Source organism: Bacillus rossius, chromosome 2 (genome assembly GCF_032445375.1).
Source record: "Bacillus rossius redtenbacheri isolate Brsri chromosome 2, Brsri_v3, whole genome shotgun sequence".
Classification (NCBI taxonomy): domain Eukaryota; kingdom Metazoa; phylum Arthropoda; class Insecta; order Phasmatodea; family Bacillidae; genus Bacillus; species Bacillus rossius.
This window is the reverse complement of record NC_086331.1, coordinates 123071506-123087182: the sequence shown is the minus strand read 5'-3', so window position 1 is coordinate 123087182 and position 15677 is coordinate 123071506. Positions and strand designations below refer to the sequence as shown.

At 35.5% G+C, this 15677-nt stretch overlaps 1 long non-coding RNA gene across 1 annotated transcript; it reads left to right on the top strand.

Annotated features, from left to right (window-relative positions):
• Positions 1-4697: 4697 nt before the first annotated feature.
• On the top strand, positions 4698-14971 carry LOC134529739 (uncharacterized). The gene is made up of 3 exons (XR_010074689.1): positions 4698-4778; positions 4918-4979; positions 14877-14971. It is a non-coding gene; the product is annotated as an uncharacterized LOC134529739 (long non-coding RNA).
• Positions 14972-15677: the final 706 nt, after the last annotated feature.

The following is a 15677-nucleotide window of genomic DNA, read 5'->3' as shown; positions in this document are numbered from 1 at the left end:
GACAGAAGACACGTTGATAACACTACGGAATTTCCGTGAGAAGCGATAATGCAGCTGTATCGTTCTCCATTCGTCATCTCTGTTTAAGCTGTGAACCCAGCCCACCCCCGCCCCCCTCCATCGATCACGGCACTTTTAATACCTCTTTCCGAAAGTATTTTATGCTACAGCGACAAACTATTTATTTTTGTAACTGTCTGCTTGTGGTTTTAATATAAGTCGTGTCAATAACACTGTTATCAATATTTCCGTTTCTTAAATATTAATTGCTTCACATAGGAAATACTAAAAATTGTAGTTACTGCAAGGCACCAAGCTGACATATTAAAATGTACATTATGATGTCTTTTGATGACTAAATTCAACACTTACAGTAGAATATTTAATAAATTTCAAAAACTAAACTGTTAACGTTATATTTTAGCTATAGTGCGACTAGGTATGTATTTGTTTTCAGAGACTGAAGATCCAGTGTCACCTCCTTCATTTCAGCCTGCGTCTACTCCTAGTACTTCTTCTTGTAGTGTTGACAGGGCCGAAGCCAGGGGGGGGGTTTAGGGGTCCAACCCCCCCCCCCCCCCCCAAGCACCAAATCTTTAATTAATTTCTTATTCATCACTCAAACAAATTTCATATTAAAATTAATAAAAATTTTACCATTACAATATTTAAATTTAAGAACCGAAAACTGCTAAAATAGCACTATTTTAAACCTTAAAATCCAATTTTTCCCGGGGGAGTACCCCCGGGCCCCCCACTTTAATACGGGGGGGCCATGCTTCTTAACACCCCCCATACACAATTCCTGGCTACGCCACTGAGTGTTGAGAAGGAAAAAACTACGCCTGCTTGCGATAATCCTGTTTTAGACAATCCATCATTAACATCTTTTCATCTCGCAGCGGTTCATCAAGAAATAGTTCCATCTCCGACTCAGAAAACACCGATGAAGGAGATGACCAGGAGACACCTGATGCTGCTGTGGAACAACTTGGTTGTTTCATCTGCCCAAACGAAAATGACTCGATCGGAGTCAAAAAAGCTTTTATGGAGAAGCACAACCAATTCAAGCGAAAGAAGGAAAAGGAACTAAATTGCCATTCGAGACTTCAAAGCTGTATTATCGACTTCTGCCAAATGGTGATAAAGTTCACAGAAAATGGTTATCATACTCAGTTCAGCTTAACAAAGTGTACTGCTCTTATTGTATGGCGTTTGGAGGTAAATATCATAGAGATTCTACCTTTATTATTGGTCACGACGTTTCTCCCAAACATGTTTACAAAGCTATTGAGATTCATGAAGACTCTCATTACCACGAACTCGCGGTGACAGCAGCTTTTCAAAGCCAAAAAGGTTTGACATCTCAACTCTTTTAGCTACCAACCAAACAAAAAAGCGAGAAAAAGAAGTTCAGACCAGGAGATTGGTTGTGCAACGTTTGATTGCCATTGTTTTATTTATTGGAAGGCAAGGAATCGCCTATAGAGGTGATAAAGCAGAAGGAGCGTATACGCTTGGCTCTGTGGAAAACCATGGAAATTTTCTGGAACTTGTGATGTTGGTCGCAAATTATGATGTTATTTTGTAAAATCACATCACAATGTGTAATGAAGAAAGCAAAAAGCATCGAATGAAAAAATAAAGAAGAGAATAGCCACAGGAAAGAACACTCAAAGGCCTACGCCTATTGGACGAGGTTCTTTACTGACATTTTTATCGAAAACCTTTATCAACAAGTTGATCAAAGTAATAAGCTCAATAGGTAGTAAAATTATTTTGAACAACCTTCAAAATAGCAAAAATTACAGCGTCATGGTAGATAGTACACATGGTGTTGCTGTAATTGATCAGTTGGCCATATGCGTTCGCTATGTAATGCAAGGAAAAATATATGAAAAACTTTTAGATATGACAGTAGTTGATGATTGAAGTGGACTTGCTTTGTATGAACTTGTGAAATCTACTCTAGCAAAATGTGGCATAGCTACATCAAATATTATTGCTTGTTCTTTTGACGGAGCTAGTAACATGAAAGGATGCTACAACGGCCTGCAAGCCAATCTCAAGAAGGACAACGGAGATTTTATGTATACCCATTGTATGGCACATGTGCTAAACTTAGTAGATGCTGATACGACTGTTAAAATACTGCGAGCAGAAAACTTATTTGGTTTGGTTGAAGAGACGGCTGTTTTTCTAAATTTGTCGCACACAATAATGGCAGTGTGGGAAGAAGAAACAAAGAAAAAACACACTGCACATGACAAGTTATATAGGTTACAAAAAATAGGAGCGACACGATGGTGGAGCAAACACAAAGTTCTTTCATCAATTGTTGATGAAGAGTTTATGAATTGTGAAGAAAATTCAAATACTGCAAAATTATTTAATCTTATGTCGGTTTTACAAAAAATATCAGTTGGACGTTTTGACTTTAAATAAAAATATACAGCAAGGAATTTGCTAAGTGATTTGTCTAAATTTGAGAACCTATTCATGTCTTTTGTATTGCTTGATTTATTTTTAGTTACTTTCCCTGTTTCCAAGTACTTGCAAAGTAAAATTATTGACTACGCTATCACTTGGGACCTGGTTCAAACACTACACCAGCAAGTGAAAAATAAAAGAAATAATGTACACTTTGAGGCTTTGTACTCAAAAACAAAAATATATGCCAGTGCTCTCAATGAAAAGTTAGAACATAACGAAGTTGACATTGAAATTGAGTTAGACTTTAACAATAAAAGAACGTCAAAGAAGAAGATGATGCCTGGGGAAAAATCTAAAGACGAAGCTTCTTAACTGTCAACTACTCATAGCTACAGACTGATTTTTTTCACTGTTTTAGACTGTGCTAGGATAAGAATCGAAGAGAGATTTTGCCCGAACAAAGAAATTTTACAAGACTGTTCCTGGTTGGATCTAAATAAATTTAATACCTTTTTGAAGCTTGATGAATTTCCTGCAGAAGCCCTTTCAAGCGTCTCTAAACTGTGTAAAGTTGACAGAAGCAGGATACTGATAGAATTGAAACAGTTTGCAGCTCAGTACAGCAATTTCATACAGGAAGATAAAATTGAAGAAAAACAAATTGTGGGTGAAGAAAATACAGACAGTGAAGATCAAGATGACGATTTTGAGTCAGGATCAGAAAAAGAAAAATCACCAGAAAAACCTATAGAAGCCAACTGCTCCGAAAAGAAACGATGTTGTCGATGGTTGTCATGTGCTTTTTCTGTTCTGTTTGATCCCACACAATCTGGGATCTATATAAATCTGTATGTAGTTCATAAATTTGTGCTAATTATTCCTTGCACACAAGTTACACGTGAAATAGTTTTTTCTAAACTTAAAATTGTTAAGAACCAACTAAGGTCAGCTTTAAGCCAAGAGCTCTTGTCAAGCCTACTTTTTATTAATGTTGAGAGAGACTTATTTTACGGATTAGATAAAGACGAAATAATAGATGGAGTAGCTGCACCCAGTAAAGAACTTACGAAAAAGCTGTTGGGTTAGTTATAATAGTTATTTTTAAAGATTATTTTATTATTTTATTTGTGTTATTTATTTAGATTTCTCTTTATAGATTGCTTTCTTATTACAATTCAATAGGGTATCATAGACAAAAAGAGAAACTAAGTAATAATTTTGTTATTTTAATTTGAAAAATATTTTTGTTTGTTTGTTGAAATTTAAAAAAAAAAAACTCATTTTTAAAAATTGTTATTCAAAGTGTAACAAACATAGCCTATTTATATTATTCTATTAATTTAGCTTGCATATACAGTAGTAAAATTCGGCTTGGTTTCCTTGTTAATAATTTTCTTATCCTATTATATTTTTATTTTAATAACTTATTGTAAGTTTCACCAATTTATGTTTTATAAAGGCATACTTTAAAAAATATGAAGTTTTGTTTTAATTAATCAGTGGAAAATATACAATGACTTACTTAAAAATATATTTTATTCAAAAATTTTGATAAAAATTTATTTACTTTTAAAGCCTTAAAATAGAGTAAAATGCTGTTTCCAGGCGCATAATTTCTAAACATTTTCCGGAGAGAACGCCCCCCCCCCCCCCCCCCTCCCTGTTTGCTGGGTGGTATTCCATAACCCACAGACTTCCCGGTAGGGGCCCCCTTTCAGTTTCTGGCCGGGGGCCCCAGAAGGAGCCAGTCCGGGCCTGTGGAGAGGTTTAGAGATAAGGAAGGAAGAGGTGAGAAAGGGGGTTAGGAGTTTGAAAACGAGGAAGGCATCCGAGTAGGGAGGATGGTAAGGTAGAAGAAATAATCCACATTGGTCAGGCCAGTGATGGATTATACGTCTGTGATCTTTTGATCCATATCTAGTGACTCTGGTAAGGGAGATGGAGAAGGTGCAGCAGAGAGGTGAGGTGGGTGATGGGTAGGTGGTTGCGAAGGGCGGGCAAGAGGGGGAAATACATATTCCTACTGAGATTATTAAGGAGTTATGGCAGGGAGCCTAAAGGGAGAAGAAGGGGCAGTAAAGGGAGCGAGGTCTGGGGGCATCTGGGATATAGGGTTCATAGAGGTGGTTTAAAGTGGCTGAGGGATAATAGGTTTAAGCTCCAGAGAGAATATATATATATATATATATATATATATATATATATATATATATATATATATTCAACTTCCGTTGAAAATGTGTGGCTGTATGATACAACAAGGCCGTTAATTTTGTTTTATTTCCAACAATTTTGGCGGTTTAAGCGAAACCGAAGACGTTACCGCTAGAGATTGAAAACTGGCCGTATGTGTAGTGTTTATTTTTTTGTGTTTTCGTTAAAAGTTGTGTTGTTTCAGTATTTTTTAAACTGGTGCCCGTTTATTTTATATCAATTTGTTTTAGTTTAACAGTTGTGATAATTTACTTTCCTTTTGGTTTTTAGCATTGCGGGCACATGCGATTCTGGTACGCAATTGCAGAAATAGTCTTCTATAACTCGGGCAGGTGAGTACAGTTTAATGTAATCATGTATGTATGTTTAGTTCGAGCAATTACGCGCTTGTACAGTCATCACGTTTTATCTTAAAAACACAAAGGTACCTTCACCGATTACTGTACTTGAAAATAGACGTTTTTCCGAATTAATGTATATACAGATATACATATATAAATACGCACACACACACACACACACATACATATATATAAATATAAATAAACTGAGCGGTGGCTACATTGTTCGTTATGAAAAAAGGTCGTGAAAAGCGGGCGAAATAAATAGCACGTGAAAATGGTGTTGGGGAACAATTGTGTAATCCAAACCTGTCGTGATAGATGAGGGTATATTGCCTTTATGTACGTTGCTAGGTCACGGGCATTTACAATGGTTGGAAAGGGAATGTTAACTGACTACAAACTGCTTAAGATAAGATTGTGCACTTTAAGAAAAAGTGCACACACAAATTCTGGCAAGTTTTTTTTATTTTCTTTCCCTTCCTCCAGCTGAATGTGATCCTACGCAAACAAGATGGAAATATGAAGCAGCAATCGGGGCATCCTAGAGGTGGGTTGTTACAGCAATTTTCGGTATCTGTTCCAACCTGATACTGATACAGCATTGTACCATGTTTCAAGTCTCTGATACTTCTGTATCAGACGGTCCCAGGAGGCAACAAAGCTCCGCGTACGCAGACCGTGCGACCGGAAGGAGAATCTGATACATTATTTATCACGCCTGGTAATTCTCTACCTCTGATACTCTCATGCCCGCCTGATACAACCAGTATCAATCAGTTCAACATTCACTGCAGTTCGTCCTGGCCGTGTATCACCATGTTGCGGGCTGTCATGCTTTGTAGTTGTATCTTTATAGTGAAATAAGGAATGGATAAGTGCACGAAAAAGACTTCATTTGTGTGGAATTTTTTCACGGAAAATAATGAGTTTGCTAATTGTAATTTGTGTAAACAAAAACTGAGTTATAAATCATCGACTAATCTGAAGAAACATTTGAAAAAACATTGATATAGTATGCTCACTAATGTACCTGTTTTTTTTAATTTTTTATTTTTGATAAAATCGTGAATTTTTAATGTATAAAAACACTAGTTACTAATTGTTTTCGAAAAAAGAAAGTCCATATGTTGATTACATCTGTTATTAGTGTCAACTGAGAATTTATTTGCATTTTCATAGCTGTTAGGTGCACAAATATAAATATTATATCTTGTATTAATGTACTTTTTAATATTAAAATTTCATTAGTTTTATTATTGAACGAGACGGTGCACGCACTGCGCACTGAGCGTACTTTGAAGTAGGACAATAAACAAAACGACTTGTAACCAGGGCTGCCACTCTGATATTCATGAAAAACCTAGATAACCTACAAAAAAACCCAGACACATGGGTAAAAAACCCAGATGCGTCTAAAATGCTATCGTTGAAAATGTTTGCGTACTAATTCAAAAATATAAACATAACTGGTTTTAATATAAAACAATTAATTACCTTACAAGACTGAAAACGGTTAAATACAACCAATACAAGAAAATTACACTGCAGCAAAATGGCTGTATAAGTAATTCTTGGACCAGCACATATCATAAAAAAACCTACAAATATATACATGACAAAACAAACACCATCACTGCATTCTTTAAACCAGTAATTGTTTTTATAAAACTGCATCATGTACGTTAGTCTTTATTCAGAGTCTGATTCTACAAGATTGGTTTGAAGGTTAATTGTTGCATTGGTTTTGTGTTCTGCAAGCCTCTTTGAAGAATGTGTCTAATTTAATATTCGACTTAGCTTCTTGAAAACTAGTTTTGTGTTTATATGTATTTTTGTGTGTGAAACACACAGACTTGTTTGCATTTATCAAACAGATATTGCAACAGATGCAGTAGCTACTACCTTTATTATTGTTTTAGGTATAAAAATAATTAAAATTATAAAAAACCTAGAATTGTTGGAATTCATTATTTAAAAACCCAGAAACCCAAACACCATTGGAAAAACCCAGATCTGGGTGGAAAAACCCATGAGTGGCAGCCCTGCTTGTAACAATATCGCTTTGCGCCTCTCCTTCAAGGCTTCAACGCCTTCCCCTGCGCTTCCTCCCCTACATTCTTTCCCTTCTTTATCCCTTATTCGTCGTTCCTGCTCCCTCCCCTTTCACAAGCTCCGCCCAAGTGACCGTCATCTGCGATCGGGTACTGCGCTCATTGGCCGTGGTGTTGTTCCAGGTGAATTCTGAACTGATACTAGTCTCTGATACTTTTCAAGTGTACTCGTTTGCCATTCCTGATACAGGCGCGTATCAGTGACAAAGTATCAGGTTGATACTTTTCGACCCACCTCTAGGGCATCCCCCTTGGTTTAAGTGTGACAAATTTGGCCGCTGCTGCAGAGGGGGAGGGGGGTATATGAAGGTTTGGGACAAGCGAGAAGTGTGCCGGAGTGCTTCAGAATATAACAAACTAAAAGTTCAACAAAATTTAAGTATGAACAACCCAAAAACTGGATAATCGTCCCGGCTAATTGAGAATTTACTGTGGTTATAGTATGCAAACCTAACGGTCACTAAAATGGTAAACTACTTGTATCACAATGCCCTCTTAGAGAATGATTTGATAACATGCTTGGAAATGAATTTTTTTTTATTAATGGAAATAGTCTGTTACCCTCAAGTATTACCTATATTCCAGTACATTTAAAGCTACCAATAACCAATCTCAAATTGTTGTTAAATAATTTTTAAAAATAGAATTATTTTAGTAATTTTTTACAAGTGTCGCTAATCTGCAGAATTAAAAATTGTAAAAAGGGCATTTTTAAGTTACTTTCATTATGTTTGATGATGCTGTAAAACAATATTCAGTAATCCCGAAGCAGATTAATGTTTTTATAAAAAAAAATTAAACCTGCATTTACACCCTTCTTGAAATGTTTTCCAATCATTCTCAGAAATTACTTAGCGTCTTTTCGTGGGGAAAAAAATACTGAAAATTGTATTTTTGAGCACTACAAAAGTTCTATTTCCTGAACACAGTGTTTTGAAATTCCTACTGAATTCTGAGAAACTCGCAAATATGCTGACCTTTGATGTAGGAAAATTATGGGGTAAAAGCCATTAAAAACAAGGAAAATCTTGATTGAAAAATGATTAAAATCAGTGTTACAATTGTACTTTAGTTACTTTAACATTAATGATATAAGAACAACAAATTCAATTTGACAATTCTCCCCTCCACCCCATTATGTGAGTCAAATACGTCTTAAAATACAAACAACACCAATCTGCAAAAATACACAGTATTGTACAAATTTAAAATAATTGAAATGCAATTAACCTAAAGTAACTTTTCTTTATTGTTGCAATCATTTACACAACTACAAAAAAACATGTAAAACAACTTTAATAATTAGAACGCTATCATACTTGATACAACTACTCCTAAAAGAACAAACACACAGAGATAACATGGTGTTGATAAAGTATGTATATGAATAGACCCTTGAACCGTAAACCTTTTGCACGGTTGTTGCAACAGAATCACCACAATGGTTAGTAAAACTAAAATATAACACAGTTGAAAAGTCTGTAAATTTGTTGTAGGAAGAAGCCGCTATTTTAGATAATTATCTCGTTCTCAAAGGGGCGTTGAGCTACTTCAAGTAGTGTACCATTTTAACGGTTGGTTAGGTTAGCTAAGCTGCATTAGAAATACTGTGAAATTGTGTGAATAGTTGGCTAGGTTAGGTACAATACTTCAAAAATATATAAAATATGTGTGAATTGTTGGTTTGGTTAGGTTAGGTTCGCTGCTCTAAGATACTGTAAAATGGTGTGTAAGGTTGGTTAGGTCAGGTCAGCTACATTAATTACAATTGTTGCCAATCTAACAACCATCAATCCTATTTTACCATACTTCAATTATAGTTAACCGAACAAACTTTTACAAGATTTAAAAGTTTTGTAATGTAGTTAACCTAACTAATTGTTAAATTCGTAAACTACTATTGAAATACTTGAAACATCGCTATGCCCTTTTAAGTTGCAGACACATTATAAAAAAATGGCAGGTACTAAAAAAAAAAATCCATTTTCAGATTTTGATTTGCTTTTTTTGTGGCACCCTTAAAATAACAGATTACCAATTTCAGTGTTTTAATGCAGCTAACCTACCATCACACAATTTTGAAGTATTTTAATATACCTATCCTAACCTAACCAACCATTCTATCTAACAATCTCACAGAATGTATACCTACTGTAGCTAAATCAACTTAGTGATTTGTTTTAATGGTAAATGGCTTTAGATCAGAAATGACCACAGCCACCAATCTAATTACTTTCCTCAATCCTATTTTTAATGAAGTCATTAGCAGGGGTCAGGTGGATGCCTGCTATTTTGATCTTGCTAAAGCTTTTGATACTGTAAACCATTCATTACTATTAGGCAAGTTACATAATTTCGGTCTTAGTGAAAATTATGTTAATTGGTTTTCTAGCTACCTTAAAAATCAAACTTTTTTTGTATCTATCAACAACTCCAATTCTTCAAATTTTATAGCTAGATCTGGAGTTCCTCAAGGTGGTACCTTGTCTCCTTTACTTTTTAACATATTTATTGATGACATTACTCAAATTCTGAATCATTCTTGTGGCACTCTATTCGCAGATGATCTAAAAATAAGTAGAAAAATTTTCTCTTTTAATGACTGTTTATTATTACAAACTGACATTAATGAAATTAATAAATGGTGTAAAGCCAATCTTGTGACCCTCAACAAAGGCAAAACAAAAATAATATCCTTTACCAGAAAATACCTTCCTATCAAATACGATTATAAATTGGGCAACACCTTAATTCAGAAATCCTCTTCTCTCAAAGATTTAGGTATCATTCTAGATTCTAAATTGTTCTTTCACCAACATGTTCAACATTTAATTTCTAGTTCCCGAAGAACATTAGCTTTAATTAAGTATGTCACATGTTATGCTACCAAAACTGATTCTATCCTCTCACTTTATTTACTATTAATTAGGTCAAAACTAGAATACTGCTCAGTAATTTGGAACAACATCAATATGTGCGATAATATGAAAATTGAAAACATACAGAATAAATTAATAAATATTATTATCCAAAAACAACTTCCTCTACCCAATTTGATATCTCTCTCAAGTCGAAGAGAATTACTTGACTTTATTTTTATTAAAAAATGTTATACTAACAAATTAAACTGTAAATATATACTTGACAACACCGGTTTAAGAGTACCTCCTTTTAACAGTCGATTAACTTCCACTTTATGTACAGTTAACAGAAATAATGATATTATCTTTAGTCTAATAACCAATTTTAATAAATTTGATAAAGACTTTAATTATTTTCCTTAGTTTCTAATGATCATATGTGTTTTAGTTCTGTATTGTCTAAATTGTAACTTTTGATTTTTGTTTTATTGTCTTTCGTTATGTGTGTTTTGTTTTTATATGTATTATGTTGTATTGTTTTGTGTTTTTCATTTATGTTTATTTTTGTGAGTGTATATGTATCTAATTGTGTGCCAACCATTAAAGGCTTTGTCCTGTTGGTTGGCATGTTACAATTACAAATAAATAAATAAATAAATAAATAAATAAATTAGTTGTTAATTACTTGAAGTATAGAAATGCTCTTTAGAGAATGATCGGAAAATATGTTAGAAAGTAGAAAAATGCATCTTCTTTTTTTAACGCAAATGTTATTCTGCTACAGAATTACGTGGAATTGCGAGTTTTCAATTAGTTTGCCATATGAAAGGTTGGTTAGGTTAGGGTAGGTTAGTTAGCTATATTAAAAATAGTTTATATTATGTGAATGTTGGTTAGGTTAACTACATTAAAAATCCTGTAATATTATATCATTAATTAGGTTTGGTTAGATACATTTAAAATACTTTTAAATAGTGTGGATAGTTTGGTTATCTATATTTGAAAAACAGTAGAATGTTTGGTTACGTTAGTGACATTAAATATATTGTTGTGTCGTCGCCTGGTCGACTAGCCCCTGAATGCTATTATTTTGTCGGCTACTCAGTGTTCGGTAGAGGGGGGTTCGGGCCGCGTGGCCAAGGGACTTAGTCACCAGAATAACAATTGACACACTCGAAGACAGTTTCCAGATTCTTTATATACGGTAAATCGAACCCTTTACAGGGGGCTGCCGCGTTTCCGCCTGTGACTGTTTCTGTAGGGCGAAGCCTGGTTCCGCGCACTTATACTGTATTGGAAAAATACGTGACGTCCCGATCGTGACGAGCATTACCCACGCCACTAAGACTTGAACTCGCTATGACTCGCGCAATCAGCTGACTGCCTGACCGGACAACACAGTGTCCGGGAGGGCCCGTAAATTACAGTACGCGAAATGGCGAATATCCAGTCCACAAATGTAATCCGCGACTCGTAAACCTCCAGAGAAACATGCATGTGAGAAGAATGACAAACTGCAAACCACGACTGAATAATGATGTGACACACTCGCCTGAATGACAATGCGACTGTAGGAAGTGAAATTCCTTCTCCTCGGCAAGGTATGAATTACAGCAAGACACCGCGCCCGTTCCGCTCTCACCGTCTTGGAGCGTTGCGCAGACACGTCCGATGTCTCCCGCACCCAGCTGCCAACTGACTGCTTCCCCGCCTCGCGCGCCCGAGCGCCCGCGTCCCTCCCCTCTCCGCGAGCCCGTGGAACACTCTCATTGGTCACAGGCGGAAGCCACGGCCTTGGCGCCCGGTGAACAAGCAAGAACTTATTACATAACTTATACATAACACTTCAAATAATAAAATTAACTATTTACAGTAAAGGATGTTAAAGAATATTTACAATAATTAGTCACGTCCGGTTCTTAGGTATTTACATTGAATTTCCCCTGGCGCGCGAACCTCTCTTCCCTCCCCTGCCCTAGCCGCACAGCACAATCGTCGCACACGCAACCCAGGGCAGGAGAAGGCGTTGGCGTGGCATAACGGGCTGTGAGAGCTGGGTCGACACTTGGGTCGACGTCAGTTGTATGACAATCAAGAAACATTAGCTCAAAAATACCTTTTTTGCATTTTTTTTTATGTTCGAGCCCCACTTGTAACAAATTATTGTATTTTTTTAGTGTTTCTTGCTTTATTATGCACCAAAGGTATGTTTATGAGCTCTGATTGGATTCTTAGAAATTGTTTAGTGGAGTGGGCTATGAAAACTAGAAATATTTTGGTGTGAAAATAATTAATTACAATAAAAAAGTAAAAGTGGAAATTTCCCAACTGCAGAACTTTCCCGTACTATGTTATCCTTCACAAAGGGTTCTTTTACTTCAGATTTTAGCCAGAATTTAATATAAACTTTTGTGAGAATTTAAACTAATTTAGGTGAGGCTGGCCCATCCTATTTGACCTGTATCCTGAGAGGAATGGGACCATCTGCAGGAACACCATAGGCCTTCACAGGGTCCTCGGTGGTGTAATCGCTTACATGTCATGCTCATGTGGTGAGGGTCGTGGATTTAATGCCAACACCCCTCACCCAGCATTATTCAAATTTATGAGCACGATTTTGGTACTTAAGTGGTTCAGAGCCTACTATAATTTTGGAGGTTACGTAGCCTTAATAATCTTTGCATAACTGTGTGGCATAAAATCTTACCTAACCAAACTAAAACAGTGACCAAGAAAAGGATACTCAATTTTAGAAATAGGAACACCATTGAAAGAAATAAAGAATAACTTGCCTGTATCTGTGGCACTATAAATCTTTGTTACAAACTGTTTGGGTATTAGTATTGGTTTGGAATATGCCATACAACATGAATTCAATGAATTATTCAAGTAAGGGTGCAATATCTATATAGGTTACTTACATTTTAAAATACTTTTAATTATTAAGGAAGGTTGGTTAGGTTAAGTTACCTACTTTAAAAATAGGTAATTCCTAACCAGATATTCAAATGATTTTACTTTAATTTAAAAGAAGTTAACCTAACTAATTGTCCACATTATTTTAAAGTATTTTTAATGTAGCCAATCTAACCAAACTGACCTTTCAATATTTCGATACATTCTAAGAAGGGGATTTAAATTAATTTAAATAAAATATTTATTTACTATATATTTTTGTGTCAGGTTTTTGTATGTAGGCCTATATAGGCTACAGTATTGCAAAAACAAATTGCATGCTAAAAATATTAAGATCGCTAGAATTTGAAATTTTTCGTAGTATCTGCTTGTATACAAGTACAAAATTGATAGTGTTAAATTATTAAAAAAAAAAAAAGTAGAATTTTACAAATTAAATCATTCATCCCTTTCTTTTCAAAAAATCAGTTCAAATTAAATGTGTAGTTGTGTGAACAATTTGAATTTCAGAGAAACTATTGCATGCTAGAAATTATAATAAAACTTACTAGATGGATGGATTACAGGTTTTGTCCATTTTAATTGTGTGCACTTGGCAGGCAACTTGCGACAAAATTTACTTGCAGTGATCGGCTATAACAACATACCTATATAACATGATCAAAAGGTTTAATCATGAGAATGTAGCTCAAAGTGAATGAATAATTTAGTATTTAATAGCCAACACAATCCAACACTAAATCAACGTCAAGATAGTGATTGGCTGGGAACTACTAATGACTAAATTTGACTAACTTTCATGTTTGTCACGAATAACAATAGTTTTGAACTATTGATTTAGTCAATAATTTTTATTTGCTTGTGCCCATCACTAACTACAGGTAGAGGTTTACTATAAATACAACTAACTATCTTTCCTTTTATAACAAGTATGAACATTAAACATGTCGTTTGGGTTTTTTTTTCGGATAGACTGAAACTGTGTAACTTGGGCGCCACCACGTGTAGGGGCACGTGGACCCGGCCGTTGACCTAATCTAATGAGATATTGATGTTCAGAGCAGGATGGTATATGTCTTCTTTAATAAGAATATCAGTTGATGGGGAAACTGTACATTGCGGTAAATAAGTAAAACATAAGTTGAGCAGGTTAATGTAACATATGGTATTATTAGTCTGTCTTAGACCCAGACTAGATATAAAGTTAACCAGTCTATTTCTGATATGCGAGTTTAGAATATGAGCAGTCGTATTGTTTGACCAGTCGACCCTGGGTGCATTAAAATCACCAATTAGCACAAAGCCATTAAGGCAGAAACCAAGTTTTTCTTCTAAGGTTTCAAGGTAAGAAAGGTAAAGATTCGGCAATGTGTCAGGGGGTAGGTAAACGTTGCCAAGAGTCAAGAATTTATTTGGATTTACTTTGACACACGGCTTGAATACCTGGATAGTCATATTTGGTTATTGGTTAGACTGAATTAAAGTTACTTTTGTTAGAGGCAATTAGTGCACCACCACTTTTTTTTGATAATAGTAATTCATTTCTATCATTTCTGAAGATTGAAAATTGGTCAGTAAAATAATGGTAATTAACTCTTTTGTCACTAAACCATGTAAGGCATATAATGTCATAATCTTAATTTATAAGATTTACAAAGAATTCATTTGACTTGGTGCGCAAGCCTCTAACATTTTGATAAGCAATTGAACACTCGTTGGACCACTGATCCGAGATGAAATGTACTGAAGAGTAATTACGATGCTCCTTCGGGCACCACAAAAGATATTGATGAAGAGCTCGAATGAGTCAGGAGTGAAGTAACAGTGCTACTTGCCTTGGGGAGCTCATTTGTTGAGCGAGCGTTAGAAGCGTTCGATTGTGAGTTGAGATAAGTTTACCTTAGTTTTCTTATGACGGTGGAAACGTAATTTTATCACAATTAAAAATTTCACTCTTATCCATGGCTTACACTCATGAACTTTGACTTATGCTCCAGCAGGGATCAAGTTCTGGCACGAGCGGCCTTCCCTATCATGGAGATGGGGACTACTGCATTGTGGACCGAAACGTCTGTGAACTCTGGCCCACATTGTAAGGAGTTAGTTATGATTTGACAATGTTTTTTTCTTTCATACGTTTGGGGATGGATTGGATACGGGAAGAGCCTTTTGGATCTGTGGTTTGAGTTTTATTTCTCCTGTAGTGTTCATGGACTGCTGTTATGTTTTCTAGTACATATTTGTAGTGTCCTCTATGTGTGTGCGTGTGTACTTATATTTTAATGTGTATAGTTGCCTTTCGTCATTAGGAATCACCCCTATATTTTTGTGGTGTAGGTATTTTTTATTTTATTTTTTTGGTCAATGTATTGTACTACTCCAGTGTGTAACGTGTGCATATTGTATGGTTCATGGCCACAGGTATATATTTTTAGTTTTTGTTTTGTTATGAATTTCCAAGTGAATGGATTATTTTTTATTTCACTTGCGGCTTGTGTGTGATAGTAGTGCAGCTCTTGTAAATCTTACTTAACTCATTTTTGTCAATTGGTCATTACTCTCCCTGTTGTGGAAATATACTTATGTTTCAAATTCATAGTGCGAAGGTTTTAACATGGGAGGCTGCAGGTGACTGGCTCACTCAAGGACTCTGGATTCTTTGTTCCTGGCTGGGTAGCGGAGTACATACATTACCTGCCTCAATGTTATCCACAAATTCTTCTGGTTGGGAATGGGCTGGTGGGAGGACTTGGTCAGACTGTAGTCTGAGAATGGCAGTTGGATGAGCACAGGCGAAA